Raw genomic sequence first — 25,366 nt, 5'->3', positions numbered from 1 at the left:
CACATTTTTTCTTTATTCGTTAATAATTCATGTAACACATGAACCTCATTGCTCTTAAACCTGATACAGTCAATGCCCATGAAGCTAAAGCTCCCTGTGGGATGTTTAAGTATGTGTTTATATAAGGATCTCGAAACCTTTTTTGTTTCTGATATCACTTAAATGTTCACCGACCCTTCATTTAAAGGGACGGGAAGTTTGCCCCACATAAAATGCTCGACAGCTACATTGAGCTAAATAAATAACCCAGCTGGTACTACAATTGGCAAAAAAGGAGACATTGTAAACATGTGGAGAGTTGTGGGAAGTAAAACTGTCTGACTTGAGCACCCTCGGACAATATAAACAGTGCCCACATGGATGACATCCCAGCAAAAATTGCCCAGCTACTGTAGTTTGAACGGGGGGATTAGGAAAATGAATATGAACCCTCTTATAATGACTGAATAAGGATCCCAGTGACCGCCCCTTCTGAAAGGAATAAGAACACCGATCCTTAATATAATTACTTAGTATGTTATCTGATTGTAACAGGTGCCAATGTCTTTGGATGATATTCATGAAACTCCTAGTGTTTCTGCCATAGGTAGTGACCAATCTGGGCTCCTGAGATTGATTTGTGCACTTAAAATGTTATGATAACAACTGTGACCTATCTTGTTGGTTAGCAAACCGACTGGCCCTAGTAATGTCACCTGCTTGATACCCCCTGTTCTTAAATCTGGTTGGTAATTCTTGTCGATGGTAGGCGTACGTGGAGGAATCAGAGCAAATTCTCCAAATATGGAGAAATTGCAATTTGGGGATGTTCCTGATGACATGTTGTGGGTGGAAGCTTGTGGCATGAAGTAGGGTGTTAAACTGAGGAAACATTCTAAATACCTCACTCTCCAGAGTGTCTGATTCAGTTCTCCTAATAAACACATCCAAGAAAGTTATTTGGATCTGTTATAAGTTAATTTAAATTCAACACCCCACTTGTTGGGATTCAAACATTCCAAAAATTCAAAAAGAAATGCCTCATCCGCTCTCCACACCAACCAACAGTCATCAAGATATCTCCTCCAAATATCTAATTCATTCATGAAAATGTTGTGGTTAATATCATAAATCAATTTCTCCTCCACGTAGGCCATAAACAGGTCCGCATATATAGGGGCAAAAGAGGCCCCCATAGCAGTACCTTGAGTCTGTCAGAAGCACTTATCTTTGAAATAAAAGACATTGTGGGTGAGTACCAATTCGGCCATACAAACCAGAAGAGTTTTAAAACCCGGTTTGTACATATTCGCCCGATCAAGCCAATATTGCAAAGCAGTGAGTCCTGCCCAATGGGGAATACTAGTATACAAGGAGGTGACATCCAAAGTACATAAGAGCCAGTCAAGTTCCAGCTGCATATCTGATAATGATAGCAAGAAACTGTGTGGTGTCCTGTATCCTCGCCCGTATCAAGGGTAACAAAGGTTTCAAATATTGTGTAAGGAATTCCGACAGAGGCTCAGTCAAGGAGCCTCTGCCAGAGACAATTGGTTGACCAGGCGGTCTATTGGGATCCTTATGAATCTTCGGCAAGAAATAAATGTATTATTGTCTAGGGTGATTAACCTTGAGGTGATAACAGGTATCATGAGAAATGATGCCTTCCTCCTCTGCTAGATCCAAACATTTATCAATGTCTGTTTTAAATTTACTGGTTGGGTCAGTAGGCATTGCCTTATAATGAAATTCATTAGACAGTTGTCACTCTGCCTCGGCTTCATAGTCAACCCAGTTCTGAACCACCATTGCCCCAACCTTGTCCGCCGGCAAAATGGCAATGTCATGATTCTTAATAAGATGTTCAACACATGACTTTTCTTGTTGGTTAAGATTACCCCTAATCATACTGTACTTGCTCAAATTCAAATGAAAATGTAAATCTTTAAGAACCTCATTTTCAATAGACTGTACAATGGGTGACACTGGTGGCTTGAACTGTGACGGTCCAAATCGAAAAGTTCCAAGGCCAAAACGATCAACCTTTTCCCCTTTGTGATTCTGAAAGAACAATCTTAAATTAAGGATATGGCAAAAATCGACAACATCTTGTGCAAAATGATGCTCCGGAACACAAAAACCTGGCACAAAACCCAAACCTTTATTTAGAACCTGAAGTTGTTGTTCATTGAATGTAACAGAAGATATAATGTGTACATTTATTCACTTCAACATTCAAATTTTGGTCATGTTCTGGAGAATCACCCCAAGATCCATGATGTCTTTTGTGTTTCCTACCCCCCGTCTCTGAGATCTGTGCTTAAAGGGATCCCCCCCCATCAACTTGTGCTCTAAATTGTTCCTCTTGGGAACTGGTGAAACTCTGGTGTGGCCATCCTCCCAGTCTGTGTTCGATGATGATTCATTCATAGAAGTTGCAGACTCCCTATCTCTTTTCTTAAGTATAGACCTAGGTCGAGAGACCCTAGATTTCTTGGGGGTTTGAACAGATGTAACAAATTTGACCCTAGGACGCACCTCAAATGGCTTGCCTCTATCATAGTCTCCCACATCACGAGTAAACTTTTTATTTTTTCTTTCCTTCAACCCAGAATCCAATTCCAACAGATCCTTGCCAAGTTTATCATTACAAATGTTGTAACATGGGAGTAATGAGAACTCATCAAATCCTTTACTTAAACTCAAAACCTGAGTAGTTTGTTCTTCCACCTTCCTCTCATAATAATTGGTCAATATATTAACAAAAATCATAGAGGCCTGTTGTTGTGCCTCACACCATTGGGCCAAAAGACAGTCATCTGGTTCAGCAACCATAGTTTGCAACCTTATTCTTAGTCCTCTTGGGGCAATTTTGCTCCGTTGATATGCCCGAAACAACCTGAGATGCCAAACATTCTTCCTTAATGTAATAAGATTTTTGGTCAACTTAATGAAAGCTGATCGACAATCCTGAGTGGGATCCAGAACTCCAGCGCTATTATTGACATTATCTGACCACAGGCCAAAAATGCCTAAATCCCCAGAGTCCGATGAAAGACCCTTAATAATAGTTGCCAAATCCATCACCGACCAAAAAACCACAATATAACTGAAGAAACCAAATATAGCCACTGTCTACAAAGGTCAAATTGGAGTACTGTATCCAAAACTGTCCCATGTAACTGATACCATAAGTGTACCAAAATCAATATGTTACTTTAGTTCTCATCACCAAATGTAAGGCATCAAAAAATGGCCAACATGGGTACAATAATAGCCAATACACTGCACTCCAAAAATAGCTGCATAGTTGTTCAGTGTTTATGATGATATAGGAAAGTTTAAAAAATCAATCAATCAAATCAAATGATTGATATTTATAATACTTGCTAGACACTTGAATAGGTCCACTTGAACAACTATGCCTGCTACGACACCCAAAAGGCCATAAAACAGACCCCAAATGTTGACCGTAGCAGTGGAAGAACCAAATAAGTATATACAATTTGGTCAGTGATGTGATGGCAAAAAAGACTAACCATACAATTATAGACTTGAATCTGAAGTCCAACACTCCACTCAAAAATCAGAAATATCCAATATTCATCCCGAAAACCAGGCTAATGGGACAAAAAAATCAGGACAAAACATTGCATTATCATCCCCAATAAATCCAGGACTCTTCAATGTAAAAAATAAACTTGAATGTTAATAAACCAAATATTTCCATATACAGGGCAGTCTTAAGTAATAGAACCTGTTCCTATCCCATATAAGAGTAATGTAAAGGGTTCCCTTATCTGGCCAAAATTGGATGGTAATATATTGTCCAAAACAATGAACCTAAACCATAAGGACATAAAGTCAGGCCAAACCATAAAATACATATACCCTAGACTATAATTATGTGGGGGTAGACATCAATTATGATATGGACAGTCTGTTACCAATATTAACATGTTCGTACATCAATAATCGAAACATATATCAGAAATCAAACACATGTATCAAACAGTTAAACTATATATCAATCCCAACTAAGACTTAAGAGTTAATAGCAAATCAAGTCTCAAAAGTGTGACATAATGCAGACCATATGTCCAATATATAGCTCCTAACAATCTAAAAGTACAATCAAGCAAAACCGTGAGATACAAGTGCCCGGAATTATAGTTATATGAGGGTAAACCTCTGTTTTGAAACAGACAGTCTGTTATCAGCATTAACATGTACAAACATTCCTGATCGAAACATGTATAAAGTTAAGCACATGTATCAGACAGTTAAACCATGTATCAACCCCAACATAAACCTAGTGTATGGTGGTTCCCCTGTTCTGAGCCAGGAGGTCCACCTCCAGTGGCAGCACCTAAGGTTTCCCCATGGCAATGTTGAATAACATGGAAAGCCAGTGCTGTCTGGGCCAGAGTGGTGCAATCAGTTATCACCCTCAGCCTGTCTTCCTTGGTTTTTTTTGGAGTACCCTGGGGATAAGGATTAGTGAGGTAAGGAAGGAGTAGAGAAATAGACCTGATGAGGGAAAGGAGAAGTCATCTGCCTTCCAGACCCTGTGAGTTAAGGTCCTTAAGCAAAGTCTGTTGATCTGTCTATTCTCTTTTGAGCAGAACACTCAAGAGGGCAAATCTCAACATAAATGTGAACAAATCCAGATATAATCAGAGACACTTTTAAAATATTAGTACCATTAACCTGAGACGTCTATGGAATAAGAGAATTTGAACTAATATACATCTTCTGAAGTAAAATAAGTATAGAACTCTAATTAGTGACATTAATTAAGTGGAATTCAATTTTTTTTCGCAAAAAGCCATCCATTTTAGAAGAGATTAAGAGGGACAGAGCTAAAATCTGAGTTGAGTCAGGGAAGCCCCTGAAAATGAGGGAGAGTTGAGAGGTATTGCTTTTGAGGCAAATGGGTCTACTTCTGGCACATCCCACTGTCTGTCAGTCAGTCACAGAAAATACAGTTGTGTAAAATCTTACCATAACAGTAGATGTCCTTTTCTTAACTTTTGCAGTATTCTTCACCTAATCTCCTGCCAAGGACAGCCCAATGTCCAACCAGTATACCAAATCCTTTAGGTCTTACAGGCACCGTACATCACATGTTAAGATTTTACACAGCTGTGCTATGTCCTTCCATATCAATGTTGCAGTATTCTTTACTAAAGGGGTAGTACAAAAGCTCAACAAGAAACGTGGGAAAAAGAAGTGTCTGTCTGGATTGCAATAGACCCCAGTGGTAGAAGGTCGTGGAGAGCTTGCAACACTAGAAGCACCGCCCTCATCTATAGAACACTGATATGCAGAGCGGTCTCTAGGGAAGTCCAGATGCCTTGGACGGTTCTGCCCGAACAATGCCCCCCCACCCGAGGCGAGAAGCATCCGTGGTCAACATGGCTTGGGGCGGGGGAATCACAAAGGGTCTCCCTTGCCTCAGCTCTCGAGAGTGAAGCCACCAAAGAAGGGAGTCTCTGCAAAATCTGCTCAGTGGGATCGAAGAGCTTAACGGGTGGAGTAATAGCGACCACTGAACCTGGAGGGTCCATTGTAAAATCCGCATTTGCAGGCGTGCATGAAGGGATAGACCGATTGCCGCTGCCATAGTCCCTAGTGCCCTCAGGACTAACTCCGCCGCAGGAGCCTGGCTCTGAAGAAGAGTAAGCACCTGAAGCGACAAGCTGCTCAGCCTGTCCGACGTCAAAAAGGCTCGAGAAGTATGGGTATCCAATCTGGCCCCTATGAACTCTAATACTTGTACGGGGCGAAGGAAGGATTTTTGAAGATTCACTGAGATGCCTAGACTCTGGGCAAGAGTCAGAGCGTAAACTCTTGCAACGCAGAGTTGATGCCTGTTGGCGGCAGTAAGGAGCCAGTCGTCTAGGTACGGGAAAACCTGAATGGCCTGAAGTCTCAGGTGGGCTGCAACCACTGCCATGACCTTGGTGAACACCCTGGGGGCTGAGGTGAGGCCGAATGGAAGAACCCTGAACTGATAATGACTGGCTCCCAGCCGGAAGTGGAGAAACCGTCTGGATCGTCTGTCCATCAATATGTGGCAGTACGCATCCTTGAGGTCTATAGAGCACATCCAGTCGTTCTCCTGCAGCAAGGGGAGAATTGATTGAAGTGTGACCATCCGGAATTTTTCCTTGGGGATGAACAGGATCAGAGCGGACAAGTCTAGGATGACTCTTAGGTCCCCCGTCTTCTTTGGCACTAAAAAGAACCTGGAGTAATAACCCAATCCGGACTGATCTGGGGGGACATGCTGGATGGCTCTTTTTCTTAGCAACTTTGAAACCTCCGAAGCCGCTGCCTCCCTCTGATCGGGTGGAACATCGGGGAGGCGTCTGCTTGTAGGGGGAAGGCCTAGGAAGGGAATGGAGTAACCTCTGGATATGATCCGGAGCACCCATCGATCTGTCATAATGGACTCCCAATTTGACAGATACTCCGTCAACCGCCCCCCCCGACTGCCTCCAGAGATGGACAGTCGGGTAAGCCCTCAGGGCTGCTGCACGGGTCTGTCTGAGAAAGGCTCTCTAGACCCTCTGGGCCGGCGTCCACCTTGTCCTCCTCTGCCTCTGGAGGACGAGGGGTCCGAAGCTGGATGGGATTGCTGAGACTTATGGAACCACAACTTCTTTTGTCCCCTCTGATTCCTTCTGAAGGATCGTTGGGGATTAGAGAAGCGGACCCCAACGGCAGACAGCGTCTTCCCATCCTTCTTTGGACCAGCGTTTCGCGAACGGTCTTGCCAAAAAGCGAAGACCCGTCAAAGGGTGCATTTGTGAAGGATGCCTTGAAGGGTTCCGCAAAATAGCAAAGGCGGAGCCAGGCGTGATGCCGCAAGATGACCCCGGCTCCGCTGGCCCTCACGGCTCCCTCTGTTGCATGAGAGAGTAGCCACATGGACGTGTTAGAGATGGATTTTAGAGTGGCCATACGAGTCGAAAACACCTGCTTGTCCTAGACCGACATGGACTCCGGGGGAGCTTCAGCATATTCCTTAATCAAGTCTCGCTGTAGCCTAATGGTATGTGCCATATAATTCAGCGCCCTCACTGAGAAGGTTGCTGAAGCAAACATCCACTTCCCAATGCGGTCCAGCGCTCGAGATTCCTTATCCGGAGGGTGTACCGAAGAACTCTCCTGGACAAGTTCTCTCTTCATGTCAGCCGCCACCAACATGGCATCAACTGGAGACCCCTTGGCCCACGACTGTCTATCTGATGGGGGGCTAAGGACTTTGTCAGGCCGTCTCGGGACTGGCTCCACGGTGTCTGGCTCCTTCCATGCCCTGGTAGTAATAAGGTCTACAAGGGGGTCAGCTGAAGGGGACACCCAGGAGGTAGACGGGCTTGCCTCAAACGCCTCCAGGAAGACGTATTCGTCCACGGAAGGTTTTTGGGCAGACCACACCCCTCTAATACGCAACATCTCCATGATGTCTCCGAAAAAGATATCCTCGGGGGTGACCTTGGGGAACCTTCCCTTTCATCCAAATCCGTGTCTGTGGTGACGAACTCAGGGGAGTCCAGGTGCCTCCTTTTACACCTCCATTTACGAGGGACCTCCTCGGTGGGACTGTCCAAGGAGGGCTCGTCAACGGCTTCCTGTTCCTCCACGGGAACGGGCTGGAGGGCTTGGGCAGGCTGTCCCAATGGACGGATGACGGAGGTTAGACCCATATGCAGCGGGGGTGCGGGGGGATCCGAAGCCCGGATCGGGGACCTGGAGGATCACGACAGCACCCTCTCCACTACCTCAAAAGCTGAAGGAGAACTACTCTCCCCAGGCTCCGAGAGCAATCTCCTTGGCTCCGAGGTAGGGACTGGAGTCGGAGCCGATGCAGTCAGATCCAAGAGAGAAGTGTGCTCTGACCTCAGCGGCCCCGAAGACACATCAACTCCCCCGGATCCGACGCTTGGCCCTCGGCCCCGAGAACTCGGATCTGAAACACTCGAGGGCATGGTCGACGTCAAAGAGACCGGAGCCATCAGCGCTGACGAAACCCCGGCTCCAAAAGGGCCCGGATCTGATGTCTCCAAAACCCGAAAACGGGTTGGAGAAGGAGTAATTGGAGCAAAGACAGAGGCCGCACTCCCCCCCTGAGGGGGAGGGGAGGCAAGAGCACCCCCATCTGCATTTGGGCCTGCAGGAATCATCGCATCATCCGATCCATATCGGCGTCGGTGAGGCTCCTGGTCGACCTAGATGAAGTCATCGAGGCAAGCTGGGAGGGTCGCCTAGACGACCTCGAGGGAGACCGGTACTCCTCCTCCGGCTAAAAATGAGGCAAATGGAGCCGAGAGGGGAAGGATCCAGAAACCCTTGAGGGAGAGCTAGCTAGCTTAGATGGCAGGGCTGAGGGTTGAGTCTCAGCCCACCTTTTATGAGACCTATGTCTCTTCTAATCTTTGTGCCTCTTCTCTATAGAGGAAGAGGCACCAGAGTCCCCCGAACTCAAGCCCGAAGCGGGAGGATGAGTCCCCGGTTGAGCGGGGGGAACAGAAGGCACTGGGGCTGTGGAGACAGCTTGAGCCTTGGAGGGAGAGGAAGAAGCAGCCGAATCCTGGGGAAGCAAGCCCACCAGGATTAGCTTATTCTTCCTGTCCCTAAGTGCCCGGGGGTTAAAGGCTGCACAGATTTGGCAGTCTGTCGATAAATGAGCCACCCCCAGGCATAAAACGCACTGAGTGTGGCCATCAGCAGGGAAAAGTTTATGGCCACACTCAGTACATTTTGAAAAAAATGGTCTTGGGCCCTTCAGCCATTCTCTACCACAACGCACGCACACCCAAACACTAAGTGGGGGAGGGGGGACACAGAAAAACTAACACTACACAAAAAAAAGGGAAAACTATCTGACAAACTATACTGACTATAGGTCTCTGAACACACACACACCACAATCAACACTAGAAAAAGCTTTTTTTGAGAAAAAAAAGGAACAATCTCACCAGTCAGCTAACGAGCTCTTCAAAAAGTAGCTGTCTACAGCCGCGGCAAAAAAAGATCTGGGGTAATACAGTTAGTTGCGGGGGATTATGGGTAGGGGGAGGAGCTAGGAGCTTGGATCTTGTAGCTTGTAAAGCTGCCGGCTCAGATCCGAGATCGGATCTGATACCCACAGGTTGCAGAGCAAATGAAGTAACTACTTCAGATTGAGCCTTAAAAGAAGGACAGCTCTTCCCATGAAAGGAATACCAAAAGGAAATGGCTTTAGAAATCCAATAAGAAATGGTTTTCTTGGAAACAGTTAAACCTAAAGACCTAGGATGAAACGAAACAAAAAGATGTTCAGATTTATGAAAAACTTTAATCTTATCCAAATAATATCTGAGTTGTCTATACAAATCCAAGATGTGCAGAACCTTCTCATTATCAGACTGCAGAGAAGGGGAAAAGGGGCAAATGAATAGATGGATTAAGAGACAACTAATTAACCACCTTAGCAAAAAAGAAGGATTGCTAAGAAGGGATACCTTGTCCTTATGAAAAACTAAAAAAATGGAGGAACAGCCATAAGGGTTTGCAGCTCAGACACCCATGTGCAAGAAGTACATGCCAAAAGAAGAACAGTCTTCCAAGAATAATGCTGTAAGGAAGCTGAAGCAGCAGAGTTAAAAGGAGCCTGGGTCGATTTTTCCAAAACAAAATTAAGGTCCCAAGAAGGAGGGACAGACCTTCTGGGAGGACTAATGTGAAGGACACCTTTAAGAAAGTGTTTTGTTGCAATTCTAGAGGCTAAAATAAGGGAGTCAAAGGCAGACAAACAGAGACAGATGAAAGGTGGGGGCCTTAACAGAAGAATATGCCAACCCAGCACTGAGCAATTCACACAAATAAGAGAGAACCAGAAGGACATCCGGAGTATGTGGATCCAGGTTATGAAAAATACATCAAACAGAAAGCCTGTTCTATTTGGTAAGTAGGATTTCCTAGCAGTAGTTTCCTGCCCTCCTGCAGGACCAGAAGCATGCCCTCAGAAAAAAAATGTCTGTAGAAAATCAAAATCCTATCACCCATAATGTCAGCTGAAGGGTGGACAGGTGGAGATGGATGAGAGATCCCTTGTCTTTTGTGAGTAGGTCCACCCTGTGAGGTAACTTGTGATGACTGCTCTTGGCAAGATACAACAGAGGAGATAACCAATGCTGTCTGGGACCAAAAGGGAGTCACTAGCAAGATTTTGGGAGCATCCTGTTTTATCTTGAACAGGACTTTCGGAATGAGAGGAAGGTGATGGAAGGCATAAAGAAACATCCCCTTCCAAGAAAAAGATAGGGTGTCCACCTTCCAAGCCAAAGGATGGGGGACTGTGCAAAATGAAGGAAGTTGTCTGTTCAGACAGAAGGCAAATAGAGCTACTTGAGGAGTAGGTCACTGGTGGACAATGTCGAGAAACACATTCCTGTGAAGCATCCACTCATTAGACTGTGTTGTGTATCTGCTCAGCCAGTCTGCCACTATGTTTTAAGCTGAGGGAATATAAACTGCTTGAAGGGTCACCTGATACTGAAAAGCTAGATCCAAGACATGAAGAGTTAGCCTGCACAGGAGATAAGACCTTGTTCCCCATTGCTTGTTGATATACCACATCAATGTAGTGTTGTCTGTGAAAATCCTGAGGGGTCATGGAAGGAAAAGAGAATGAAAGTCTTGAAAAGCCAGAAGAAGAGCTCCCATCTCTTTAGCATTCACATGGTCCTTGTTTTAACAAAAAGACCAAAGGCCCTGCAATTTCAGAGGATGGAAGGATGTCCCCTCTCACTTGTCTGAAGCACATGTGAAGAGTTTCTGTGAGGGGGCTGGAGGTTGAAATAGAAGCCCTGGATTGAGGGATAACTGATGAATCCACCACTGAAGTTCCAGCTTGAGGCATGGAAGTGGAACTAAAAACTCTAATGGATGAGAATGTTGAAGCTAGATGACTTTAGAAACCACTGGACATTTCTAAGTGCAGCTTGGCTACAGGAAGCATAGGAATGGTGGAGACCATGAAACCTAGGGCCCTTAGAAACTCTCTGACTGAAACTGACATTAGGAGAGGAAGAGATTGAAAGAAGGTAATCAGATTTAAAGACTTGGGAGGAGGTAGAGATGCTAGCATTGGAACTGTCTGGAGCCTGCATCCTAGGAAAACATGATCCTGAGGAGAAGTCAGAAAAGACTTTTGAAAATTTGCAGTAAACTCCAGACTTTGAAAAAGACAAATTGCAAAGTGAAGATGCTGAAAGAGACAAATTGCAAAGTGAAGGTGGTGAAGCAACATCTCTAGAAAAGAGGCCTGAATAAGCAGGTTGTCTAGGTAAGGAAAAATCTGTACTCCCTTCTGCAAAAAGCAATCACAGGAGCGAGGCATTTAGTGAAGACCCTTGAGGCAGTAGAGAGGCCAATGGGCAAAACAGAGAATTGAAAATGCCAACTGAGAAATGTAAACATTTCCTGAAAAAAAAAGGATGGATAGGGACGTGAAGATAAGCATCCTTGAGATTCAGGGATACCATAAAAGCCTAAGGAAGAACAGGAAACAGGGACTGAAGGGTTAACATCCAAAAAGATGAAACCTTCAAAAAAGTGTTCAGCTGAGAAAGATCTAGAAAGGGTCTCCAGATGCCTTCTTTCCTGGGGACCAAAAATATTCCTGAGTAAAACCCCTTCTTCCTCTGAGGAGCTAGAACCTCTTGAATAGTTCCTTGAGCCAACAGGCCCTGAAACACCACTGGAAAAAAAAGGGCATTTGTTCCTGAGGAAGTTGGAGAATGCCCAAGAAGGGAGAAAGAGATTTCCAGACCATGAAGTACCCCTGGTGAATAAATAAAAGGACCCAGGAGTCTTTGGTGATCTGTAACCTAATACGTGACTGGAAAGACAAGGACAATCTGACAGCAATTATACTGTCAGGAAAAGGAGGCTTCTGAGCTGAAGGAGTTTGAGTAGCCTCAGCAGGAGGAGCCCTTCTACTACCCTTCTGACCTTTAGGGGAGGATGAGACTGTATACGAACAAAGGCAGGCTTATTAGGATAATTCCTCTGAAATTTAGGGATAAGTGAAACAAAAATATGTTTCAACTCCTGTAAAGCTTCACACTTTTCCTGGAGGGATGTACGCAATTCAGCAGCAGTAGTGCCAAACAAATGTTTATTGTCCAGAGGAGCATCCATCAGCTTAGCCTTAATGTCTTCAGGCAAAGGTTGAAGCCATAGCCAGGAACATCTCAACACAGAGGCAAAAGCAGCAGCCATAGATGAGGCATCAGCTGCACTTAAAGGAATGGTGAGTCACCTGAGATGAAGTCCCTAATAAAGAAAGAGCAGAAGACTTACTTTCAGAGCCAGAAAGATCAGAAATAACCTGACAGGCCTGAGAGAGAAAAGCCAAAATATATCAGGTCATACAGGTCTGATAATTCACAGCTCTAAAAGCTAGAGTAGTAGAAGTATAGACTTTCTTACCCAACCTCTCCATACTTCTGCTATCTTTGTCAGAGAGAAGCAACTTAGTAGAAGGTAAAAGTTTTGATGGCTTGTCAAATGCAAGTGACACCACAGAAGGCTCAGCAGAGGGACACTTAAAGAAACTTGCAGTCATCAGGTTTTTGGTGACCTTATAAAACCTATCAGGTTTTTGGGGAGCAAGGGGCATGGAATCAGGAGTCTGAAAAGCAGTAGAAAATGCATCCAACAAAGCAGCAAGGACAGTAGGGACAGATGAAGGCCTAGGAGACTCCAAGAGGAGTAGAAGCCTAAGGTGAAGCAGGAAAAGAGACTCCCTGAAGGGGCTTCAAAACCAAAAGAGCATTAAACAGACCCCATGTAAAGTTTTGCCATTCAATCTGAGGGTATTTAGAGGTAGGAGAAATATGCTTGGCTTTCTGCTTGTTTTTCAAGGGGACGTCAGCCTTACAGATTTTTGGAGGCTCTGACCCCTGACAACACTCAATAAAAGTAGTCGGAATTTCTTCCATTACAAGAATTTGAGGAACATCACTAGGCCCTTCGGAAATAATCAGTCGCGGTTCCCCCCGTACGTCTGAAACGGGCATTTGCGAGGCCTCTACTGATGTGCAAGAAGCCGGATGCATGCCGGCCTCAGAATCGGTTGTGGCAGAGGAATCCGATAAAGAGACTGGACGATCCTCCGAGCTCTTTGTAGATGTCTGTCCCTCAGGCTGGGAAGGTCCTTCCACAGCATCTTTTGCAAGAAGCTTTAAGACACTGGTTCTCTAAATAAACAGTAAGGGAAGAAAGATGATTGTGCAATGTCTTGGGTACAAAAGCCTAACAAACAGTACAAGGCATACTGTCTTGTGAAACACCTAAGCAAAATAAACACTGTTCGTGGTGTTCTTTATGGGGAATCTGTCTCCCGCACACTGGCATTTCTCCTTTTTGGATGACGTGAAACCAACAACCCAGCAAAGTCAAATAAACAAAAGGATTAGAAGCAAAGCCCCCAACCAGGCACTTACCTGAAATGGCTAGGTAACCAACAAATGAACAAGCATTCAGACCGATGATCAAATATGGCATTCGGACTGGCAGCACAGACGTTCTGAGGACTGTATGTCCGTATGTCACTTTTAGGCCCTACTCTGTGCACAGGGAGCACATATGTGATGTATGGTGTACCCTTTACAACCAAAAGGCTTTGCTATATTGGCCAGACGTTCGGCTGCCCCTGGCTGGGAATCCCTTTCGTAAAGAATACTGCAACAGTTATATGGAAGGACATCTGAAAATGCAAAGAAAAAACAGAGAAATGTAAAAATTTCATGAAGAGAAAGTGAATGGGGATGTGAAGGTATGCTTCTTTGAACTCTAGAAAAAACAAGAAGGCTTGGGGAAGACGAAGAGGAAACAAGGTCTGAAGGGCAACATCTGAAAAGAAGGAATCTTGAGAAGAGTGTTGAGCAGAAAAAGATCCAGAATTGGTCTTAATGTACCCTCCCTTCCAAGGAATCAAAAACATTCTAGAGTAAAAACTCTTTCCCACCTGGGTGGGAGGAATGGGCAGAATAGTGCCCTGATCCAAAAGGGATTGCAAGACCTCTGGAAAATGAAGAAGCAGTTGTCAAGGAGGTTGAGGCTTGAAAAAGGAGGAAGGGCTTCCCAAACCATTAAATATCTCTGAAGGATAATTGAATGAACGCAACAATCCGAGGTGATCCCATGCCACTTTGGAATAAAGAAAGGCAGAGAAACAAGGGGACCTGGCTGAGGGGAAGGGATGGCCAAACGTCAAGTAGAGCCAGGCTTTTCCTGAAAAAAAAGGTTTCTAGAAAGGAGTAGTCCAAGTAGATTTAGCAGGAGGAACAACGCCTCTAACTCTTCTTACCTCTAAGAGGGAGCAAATCTGTCTATGAACAAAGGCAGGGTTAGAAGGATAATTCCTGTGAAATTTGAGAATGGGGAGACAAAAATATGTCTGAGTTCCTGCGGGGCCTTACCCTTATCCTGGAGGGACTTAATTAAGTCAGCAGCAGCTGTCCCAAAAATAATTTTGTTGTCCAGAGGTGCATCCAAAAGCTTGGCCTTAATATCATAAAGTAAAACCTGAAGGTGTAGCCACGAATAACACCTCATCACTGAACCAAAAGCAGCAGTCCTGGAAGGGACATCAGCTCCATCATAGCTGCATTTTATTGAGTAACAGGCAACCTGAGAAGTGGACCCCCACAGGGAAAGTGCAGGAGCCTTCCCATCAGAATCAGGAAAGTCAGATACCACCTTATATACCTGGGAAAGGAGGGCCAAAACATACCTGGTCATATGTTTCTGGTAATTAATGGCACTAAAAGACAGGGTGGCAGCAGTATAAACTTTCTTGCCCAACCTTTCCATGGCTTGACTATCCTTATCAGAAGGAAGGAACTTAGTAGATGGCAACAACTTAGAGGGTTTATCAGAAGAAACTGACACCCCTGAAGATCTGCAAAAGGGCACTCATACAGAAATTTTCAGTCCTCAGGTTTCTCTGGCACACAGGCTGACAGCCAGGAGCTACAGAGGCTGCAGAAAAGGTGTCCAAAAGGGCAGCCAGAACAGGAGGGACAGATGATGGTTTGGAAGACTCCCTTTGCAGGAGCTTATTGTACCTCTTTTAAATGTCAGAGACCTGGGAACAGTCCCACTTAAAATAGTCCATCATGCGGGTAACGGTATTGCTAAAGGACAATTCTACCAAGGGGGAGTTTGGACTCAAAGAATCTTCTTCCACTGAACCGTAGTCCAAAATGAAAGGAATTTGAGAAGAATAAGCCAGGGATTCTTCTCCAAATCTAAGTCCTCATCCCTGGAATCCAATTCCCTAGGCATCTTAACAGAGTTGAAGATCAAGGGGGAGCAGAGACTGACACCTTCTGAACAGAACAGACTTCAAGGCCATTAACACATTAAATAAATCCTGAGTAAAATGTTGCCACTCACACTGTGGATCTTTAACAGGAAAGATATGCTTGGTTTTCTGCTTCTCTTTCTGCACGACACCCAGCCATACAAAAAACCTTTGGAGGGTCAGACCCTTGAGAAGAATCAATAACAGTGGTAGAGATTTCCTTCCTTAATAAAATCTGAAGAATCACCCTCTCCTTCAGATATTTTCAGCCAAGGTTCCCCCTCAACGTCAGGTGCAGATGTTGGCAAAGCCTCAGAGGATGTGTGAGAATCTGGATCCATGTCAGCCTCCAATGGGGTTATGGAAAAGGAATCCAAAGCAAGCACTGGATGGTCTTCAGGGCTTTCATTAACCTCTGGAGAGATATCTGGGTGAGGCTGGACAGCAACCGGATCAGGCTTAACCTTTTTGGCTACCTTCTTGGCAGACAGCTGGCCCTTGAGATTGCAGGAGTCTGCCATAGCAACCTCAGTCAACAGCTTAAGTCACTGATTGTCAAGATATATGGACAAGGAGAAATTATGACTACAGGGAGTCTTAGGCACAAATGCCTGGCACATACAGCACTGCATATGGTCCTGGGAAGCACCCAAGCAAGGAGACACTGGTCATAACAGTCTTTATGGGGAATCTGCCTCAACATTGACATTTTCCCCTTCTGGATGACATGAACACATCATATAAAAACAGAAAAAGAAGAGAAGAATTCCCAACGGGGCCCTTATCTGAAAATGGTTTGGTAACCAGCACAGAAGAAGGGTATTCAGATTGATGTTTGACAATGGCGTTTGGACTGGTGGCAAAGAAGTTGAGTGTTTGTGCCCGTACATCACCTTTATGCCCTACACCTTGCACAGGGAGCATACACGTGATGTACAGCACCTACAAAACCTAAAGGCTTTGGTATACTGGACAGATATTGGACTAGCCTTTGCAGGAGATCCCTAAGAGGAATACTGCAACAGTGACATGGAAGGACATATGCTGATCTCTTCAGCAACCATTTGTGATGGTCTATCGCTTATCTGCTGAGTTGATTTGCCAAATTATTTTCTGTTTCTGGTAGGCACTGATCAAGCAGGAATAGTCCCATCTCCTGCACAGTCTCCCAAAGAAGCATGGCCATGCAACACACAGGGTAGGAGTGTATACCCCATTAAGTAGTGTCGTCTGTCTTTATCAGAAGAGTGCCTGGTGTCCAAATTTGTTTGAATGCCACAAGGCCTCAGAGGACAGACATAATCTAGTTTAGGTTGACACAATAAACTCTCAGTTAACCGGCACCCATGGGGATTGGTAGATGCCAGATAACTATAGTTTTTGTTTACTTGAGAGTTACTATTAAAAATAGGCTTGACTAATACTGTACCCTATACTATTTGTTTGGATTGACTTGTTCTCAGGTTGGGGAGAGAGAGAATTTATTCCTATCTTCCTTTATAAAATTGTAAAACTCTAAAAACATAAGGTATGTTTCTGCGAAAGGAAAAATAGAAAGTGCAACACATGAAAATTGTAATGTATTTCTTTGATTTTTTTTGCCAGTTGCTTGAGTTCTGGTTAACTGAGAGTTTACTATATGTTTTTTTTTGGAGTAGGCTGTCCCACTTGTCTTGCACTTTCATTTCTCTTCAGTGGGCACTACATGCAAGGTCTAAAAAGTCTGTGTTTAGCACTTGATCTCCTGCTTAAATAGTGAGAAGGAGTCCTGAGTATAGGTAGCATGCCTCGGTCCACCACTGCAGCTCATCTTTGACACAGGGGAGCACAGTTACCCTGAAATGTAAAGGATACTGGCACTGGCACCGGCACCACACATATTTTAAGCACCACTGGATTTTTCCCATATGCAACTTGGCCATAGGTATCATCAGTACACAAGAAGCCATATACCCAGAGGCTATGAACAGTTCTGGTTGCACTAGCTGATTTTTGCTGCATCGTTTTCTAAAATAACACAGCGAGAAAGGTAAAATTGCCCCTAGGGAGGAAGGCTTTCTAGAATTTTGAGTTCAACGTTGCCCAAAGGAAGTTTACTCTGGCAGAGGGAAAGAGATCAGACTGACTGAAAATCTGAAACTGTTAAGGCAATGCATGGTCACCTGGAAAGAAGTGTTTAGTTCCTTCACTGTATTTGCCAGTATGATGCAGTCATTTAGAATGGGGTAAAAATGAACACACTTTATCCTGGAGACAGCAATTACTGAAATCAAACATTTGGTGAAAATTCTGGGAACAGTAGACAAGCCAAAGAGACAGAATTGATAATGGGGACCCCAGCCCTTATGCAAATACATTTCCTGTATTCCTTTGCAATGAGGATATGGAGACAGGCAGTCATAGTCACTCTGGACAATTAAAAACTTGCTTATTTTCAAAATGTTTACAATGGGTCTCCAGAATTCCTTTTTTCTAGGGACAAAGAATAATCTGTAGAAGAACCGTGTCCTTATTTCTTTTTAGGGGGGCATGTTCTATGCAACTGTATTCTAAAAGAGCCTGAATTTCGGCCTGTGCCTCCAGGAGCTCCCCTTTTGGGACTGATGGAATGCCTGTGAACTTCGGGAGAGACGAAAAGTACATTCTGTATCCCGACCTTACAATGCTGAGCCCCTGCCTGTCTTTGGTGATATCTAGCCAATTCTTCAGAAAAGGGAAAAGTCTGCTCCCCCAGTCATGTAGGGGGAAAGCAGGGGGTGTGTAGGTTGGATTAGGGTGGACAGGGAAGTGATTGCCTAAGTAATAGATGCTTTGTTCTTGGTCTCTGGTGTTGGGACCCTCCAGGGATGGTCTTGGGTTTGGCTTTGCCACCTTCTTGGTTGTTTGTGTCTTTTAGTTATCTTGCTCTTGGACTTCGATTATGGCGCAGGAAAGGATCAAGTCATAGCAGGAAAGTTTCTACAAATCTAGCTGGAGGTTACCTGCAGAAGGTTCTTGACTGTCTGTATAGTCTTAGCCTTTTCCTTTTCCTCCTGTCTTCTGAAAACATTCTGTGCCTGAGGCCCAAAGAGAAATTCTTTGTCTACCAGGGCATCCAGAATTTCTGTTTTCACAAGATATTCCACCTCCTGTACTCCCCCTCACCCCATGACAAGCTCTAATTCAACACTCCATATCTACAAATATAATGCTTCTGAGGTCAAACCAATTCACAGAAAAAGATATTAACTTATTTCCCCTTTTCCAAGTTTGCATGGTCTTACTGACAGTGCATGTACATAACTGGTGTGTGCAGGCAGATCCCATACAAAGGCGAAGCAGGGGGCAAAAACAGTGTCTGCTTTTCACTGACTACCACCAGAGTCATCTAAAGCAGTGGCAAACTATGGTCAGTTAAACATACTTTGATAAGCTTAACTTCTGCAGAATATAGTACACCAGTCTTTACACCCCCTTTTCAGCTTTCAGCTATGAATAAATCTCTCTCAATCACTTTTATTTAGATATTGTGGATCAAGACAAAATGTAGATCTTTTTTCATAACATTCACAGATTCTGTTGCTTCTGATCTTCAGTGACATCTACTGCATCCACCCTTTTCATTTCCTATTCGTCTGACTACTATAGATACATTTCTAAATCCACGGTAACTGTGGCATGTTTTACACAGATGTGATATTCTTGCATAATCCCTAAACATGAGACTAAGTCAGTATATATTCATGTATGATATCACTACAACAGTTTTGTACAATAGTGCAAAAAATCTCTGCAACAGTGTGAGTGATTCTCTGCAGAGTCTTGTCTTTTACACAGAAATAGTTTTACCATCCCTTTGATTCTCATAAGCCACAAGATCCAAAAATTTAGAATTAACTTGTTTAAGGAAAGTTTTTTTAGTTCTGTACTCATGTCCACATTTTTTTAAACAAGAGTGCCATCTGATGGCCATAATAAGCTATCAATGTATATTTAGCTTCCTTCAGAGCCATCAAGCTTAATATGTTTAATGTACTTTTTTCACAATACATTACAATCTGTACCTGCTTGTAGTTTAAATTCTATATTCTGTCCACTTATTCTCAAAGATCCAATCTGTCCTTTCACTCTTATCCAGTGTTTTGGTTGGATGTTGAGATATCACTTAATCAAGTCTTTCCATTTTCATAAAATAAATAAGATCTGTTTGTTGGTACTATTTTCTTTATTAGAATTTAATTTTATTTTTGTAATACCTTAGGGCTATATTTACATTAGACTGATTGGTTAGTAAAGCATTTATATATATGTTTTGTGATACATAGTTTTTTAAAAAAATTTAGCTTGTCTATCAATATATGATGAAAAAATTTTTTTTATATATATGTTGTGATATCATGTCATTTAATAGTCGTTTCTTGGCTTTAAATGATCATTGTGACACAATTATTGTGTATATATACATTTAAAAATATACATATTTTCATACACACGTTTTACATAGGTTTAGTGTTTTTAACAGTAAAGTTTTAGGTAGAATGTTTTATAATCAGTAATTTGGTGTATACTTCTTTAAAGAGGGGCAATGAAGTCTTATTGTTCATTTTAAATTCTCAATTAATGTTGTCGTTTGACTATTGGACTTTTTAGGGGGCGTTAACATCTTCATTGAGTATATGTAGAACTTGTTTTAATTTACACATTACTCTGATGATGCCCGTTACTGGGTGAAAGCGCTAAGTCTGTATTGAGTTTTCATTTGTTGTACTAGAGTTCTCCATTAAAGCTGCTGTTTCGAGGGGGATTCCGGCTTGGTTTATTTATTTAACCACTGTGTATTTCGTTCGTTGGATTTACTGATACCTGTGTATGCCAAGTAGGTATCTGCCATTTAACTGCAATTTTCTTGGAGGACTACATGGAGGAATTATTGATTCAATATGTGGACATTACTAGCAAGTTGGTTAAAGTGCTACAATGTAGAGATAAGGCAAATAATGAGGCAGCCAACTCTACAGAAAATCACGCTGATGTTGAAGCCACATTGACTGATTCAATGGCTGATATATATACATTACACACGCCCCCATCTACTAGTGCAGGTATTGCGAACATCCACAATACCATTAGCTCTCCACCAGATGGCAACCGAACAAGGACATCAAATCAACGCTCAGGTGTCTTTCTGAATATACTAAATCCGCCCATTTTGCGTTCGAAAGAGGACACTCAGCTGGTTGCAGGCAACAGTACGCTCCGGGAACAACTTCAGGAATTTGAGAGGAAGTTAAAGCATTTTAAATCTCTGCAGATGGACATTTTTCTACAGAAATCGATAGAATTAAAACAAGTGCCGAAGGGTCTACGAGTGTTTCGGTTACCTATGGGCTTTGAGGAAGATACAGGCATTTTTCAAGAACTGTTGGCGTTGTTTGATGCAACAGGTATAGATCTTATGAAATTGATTGTTCGCAATAATGTTTCCAAACTAGATATATTGAAAGATGAGTTAAATGTACTAAACAATAATATTACGAAAGATTTACTCTACGAGTTTAACAAACAAAAATATGATAGCATTTTGAGTGACATTGACTTATTTGTTAAGAAAGGTTTGGATAACAAAATGCACACGCTTAATAGGGATAAAGTGGAATATGCTCAGAACAGGGCATATACACACTTTAAAGCCTTTAAATCTTTGGGGCACGGTGCAGTAAGATCAAACAGGCCTTTATATAATAATGACCAACGTCTTGATTCATTTGTTTCTGTTGACAATGATACAAATTATGTTTTTGAAGAGCAAGAAGGTTTTTTAGAACCACAACCACTAAGGCGTTCGCAACGCATTTGCGAACGTCAGTTTGCGAAGCCGTTTGTGGTTCAAAATACAGACAAGAGAAGTATGTTTCGACAGAACCAGGGTTGGACCAGACGAAACAACCAGAATTATTAGGAAGATCGGTTATTGACATTCCAAGTATTGATTTGACTGTTACTACAGGGTCATTTGATGACTGTGCTGAAGTTTTTAACAAACAAGACTGCCTATTTTCAGTAATGTCTGACGCTTATGTGGACAATATAGTTGTTGATTCTGATAATTTTAGTTTTGAATACAGCATTTCATTAGAAAATTATGTGCAGGGTGTCGCAAACGATAGTTATGATGACAATACTGTATTAAATGCTGAACAGGTCAAATTATACAACACTATAAAGAGAGGTAATTTCAATATACACAATTACAGTAACTTGACTATTACAGATGCTTATTTTAATCTTTTTTTCAAGGGCTTTTCTTTTGTTCCTTCGTATAGACCTGATATAGCCCAGATTCTAGTGTCTCTAAAAGCTTTATACAAGGCAATTGAATTTGAAGTTATACTTTTCAAGTCAAGGTACCCCCTCTATTGGACATAGTCCTAAGTTAAAAAGGAAAAGTACATTTATTCCACCTAATAATGCAATAATACATGTGTTTGAAAAAATGTGTGAAACACAAATTAGAAGTTACTTTAAAGGTCCTACTATGTTCACTGACAATTTATCGCAGGGGGAGAGATTTTGTTTGCATGAATTGACTGCGTCTGATGTTTATAGAGTAATGAAACCAGACAAAGGTGGGGGGGTGGTCATTATGACCAAAATTGACTACATTGCTAGTATGTTAACACTTCTCAATGACACCTCCACCTACCAAAGAGTTTCTAGGTTTGAGATCAATGCAGCTTATACCAGATTGGATTGGCAGTTGTATGAATGGTTAATGGAGGGACTTTTAGACAAAGATGAATATGACTACTTGGTAGTTACTTCACCCATTATTCCCTCCATTTTCGGTATACCAAAAATACACAAAAATACTGCCAACCCACCATTTCGCCTGATTGTTTCAGCTAAAGGGTCTAAAACAGAGGCATTGGCCTCATATGTAGATCATCATTGTAAGGCTATTCTAGACAATGTACCACATATACTTAGAGACTCTTGGAATTGTCTGGATATCATTAGGAATATAACATGGAGCAATGAATATAAATTCGTGACAATTGATGTAGTGAACTTATTTTCAGTCATTCCAAAAGATATAGGACTTGAAATGTTTAGGAATAGTTTACGAACATTTGGTAAACACCACATTGTTAAAGAAGACTCACTTGTTGAATTGGTTGATATGGTTCTCAGCAACAACTATGTATTATTTGAAGCAGAATATTACAAACAAGTTACTGGTGTAGCCATGGGGGCCAAATGTGCCCCCATTTATGCTAATCTGGTTCTAGTCGACTGGGAATGTAAATGTGTTTTTTCTTCACAATTCAAGCACAACATCTCACTTTATGTGCGTTTTTTGGATGATATTCTGATATTTTGGAAGGGGAGTGACGATGAAATGTATGATTTCATCAATGCTTTAAATTCTAGTACTTCTTTTTTAAAATTTACATTTAATATTCACAACGATATGTGTGAGTTTTTGGATATTAAGCTTAATAAGGACAAAGAAAATGGTAGTCTGTCATCAACTATATTTCGCAAAAAAAATTTTTCCAATTCTTTACTTCATTTTCAAAGTTGTCACCCCCTTTACCAGAAGAAAAATATAATAAAAGGCCAAATGGTGAGACTGTCCTGGTTAATTAGTGACGACAACAGGTCCAAGTTAGAAATTAACAATTTATCGGGCATGTTGTCTGAAAGAGGTTATCCCATTGACATTATTAATAACATTAAGTGTGAGGTGACAGAGAAAAGAATGACCAGTTACAAACCTATTTTAAAAGCAGGCCTAATTAAAAGCAATACAGTTACTACGAATATAAATGACCACAAACACGCTATGATTTTGTCTTACAATTCTTGCAGTATTGATGTTAAAAACATCATTAGTGATTTATGGTGTTCTGTGCTTACCAATGATGTTATGAACGTGGTTGGTAATAGTCCTAGTTTTATTAACAGTAGGGGGAAAAGTTTGAAAGAAATGATGGAATCTAATGAACACCACAACATATACAAACGATCTATGATGAATAAATGTGGCTCTTGTAGCGTGTGTAAATATATTAACAACGGACCATACGTTGCAGTTAGCAATTTTGCAAAGACTATTAGATGTGCAGGTTACTGCAATTGTAATACAAAAATGGTCATATATTTGGCCACGTGCATGAGCTGTCCAATATTTTATGTTGGAAAGACCATCAGAAAATTAAGGCTGAGGATTTTAGAACATAATAGGGATATAAAAAATAAAAGAGTCACCAATGCACTTTATACACATAGTACGGTTTGTAATAATTTTAAAAAATTTTTGTTTTTTGTAGTGGACAGAGTACCATATAGTGATAGGGGAGGTGACCATAAGACTTTGTTAGAGGTAAAAGAATGCCTCTGGAAATTGAGGCTAAATGCCTCGAATTATCCTGGTATTAATGAACATATTTCTTTATTCAGCATATTGAAATACAGGTCAAATTTAATTTAGTTTATTTATTTTCTTTATTAGAATTTAATTTTATTTTTGTAATACCTTAGGGCTATATTTACATTAGACTGATTGGTTAGTAAAGCATTTATATATATGTTTTGTGATACATAGTTTTTTAAAAAAATTTAGCTTGTCTATCAATATATGATGAAAAAAATTTTTTTATATATACGTTGTGATATCATGTCATTTAATAGTCGTTTCTTGGCTTTAAATGATCATTGTGACACAATTATTGTGTATATATACATTTAAAAATATACATACTTTCATACACACGTTTTACATAGGTTTTGTGTTTTTAACAGTAAAGTTTTAGGTAGAATGTTTTATAATCAGTAATTTGGTGTATACTTCTTTAAAGAGGGGCAATGAAGTCTTATTGTTCATTTTAAATTCTCAATTAATGTTGTCGTTTGACTATTGGACTTTTTAGGGGGCGTTAACATCTTCATTGAGTATATGTAGAACTTGTTTTAATTTACACATTACTCTGATGATGCCCGTTACTGGGTGAAAGCGCTAAGTCTGTATTGAGTTTTCATTTGTTGTACTCGAGTTCTCCATTAAAGCTGCTGTTTCGAGGGGGATTCCGGCTTGGTTTATTTATTTAACCACTGTATATTTCGTTCGTTAGATTTACTGTTTGTTGGTACTGTTTATTTTTCAAATTTCTATTACTGAACATGTAAATTCTTTTAAACAAGCATTTTAAAAGAATTTGCAATCTTTTAAACATGTGTTTTCCTTTTGAAATACAGATTCTGCAAAATGTATTAAATGCAGGACAAATCTTCCTCCACATCCACTCCAAGTCTTAATTTAAATTAAGCAACTACTTTAAGCCTCTATTATTATTTCCTCATTTCAGTCTTCTTTTTTATTTCATTTTATCCTTACCGATATTACATTTCTTAGTTGATCTATTTTTTACCTGTTTGCTAGTAATTTCACTTGATCTGCATCTGTCCACGTTTTTATTAAGGACATGTCTTTACACATGCTACTTTGTTCCTTGCTTCAGTTCTTACACTGGAAATTATATAAATTGGCAAATTCAGTGTCTTTGATTATATTCATCTTCAGGCTGGCAAATATATATTTATATTCTTTGCAGAAAGTACAGTTTTGTACCTACCATAAATGTAGATGTCCGATAGGTATGCATCTGCAGTCCTAACATGGGTTGTCCTGCCTCAGGCAGCCCTTCGGTCGGCTGGATTCCAAAGTCTGGGTCTGGCCTCGGCTGATGTCGCACTTCACCCGACGTCATAGCTGCTGGGGTATAAAGGCATCAGCCGACGCCATTTTCCTCAGTGTTTCTTGCCCCAGATGCCAGGTGCCCTCTAGGAAGGCTAAATTTGGATAAATGCAAATAATTCCAAACAGTAGAAAGCAAAAAATATATATATATAAATACATATATACATACAAACAAATACACCATAATAGATTCCCCCAGCTAGCTAAAAGAGGGGTAAGTACCCTAGGAATACCACAGAGGGGAAGGAGGGTGGGTAATCCTGACTGCAGATGCATACCTA

General features: G+C 41.7%; 1 protein-coding gene across 2 annotated transcripts in view; it reads right to left on the bottom strand.

The window, feature by feature from the left end:
- INTS13 (integrator complex subunit 13) overlaps window positions 1-25,366 on the bottom strand; it is a 629,493-nt gene that overhangs the window by 109,489 nt on the left and 494,638 nt on the right. The gene's annotated exons all lie outside the window — the stretch shown is intronic.

Source organism: Protopterus annectens, chromosome 11.part0, assembly GCF_019279795.1.
Source record: "Protopterus annectens isolate FY-2018-M chromosome 11.part0, PAN1.0, whole genome shotgun sequence".
In the NCBI taxonomy this organism is placed as follows: Eukaryota; Metazoa; Chordata; order Ceratodontiformes; family Protopteridae; genus Protopterus; species Protopterus annectens.
This window is presented reverse-complemented; position numbering and strand designations above follow the sequence as displayed.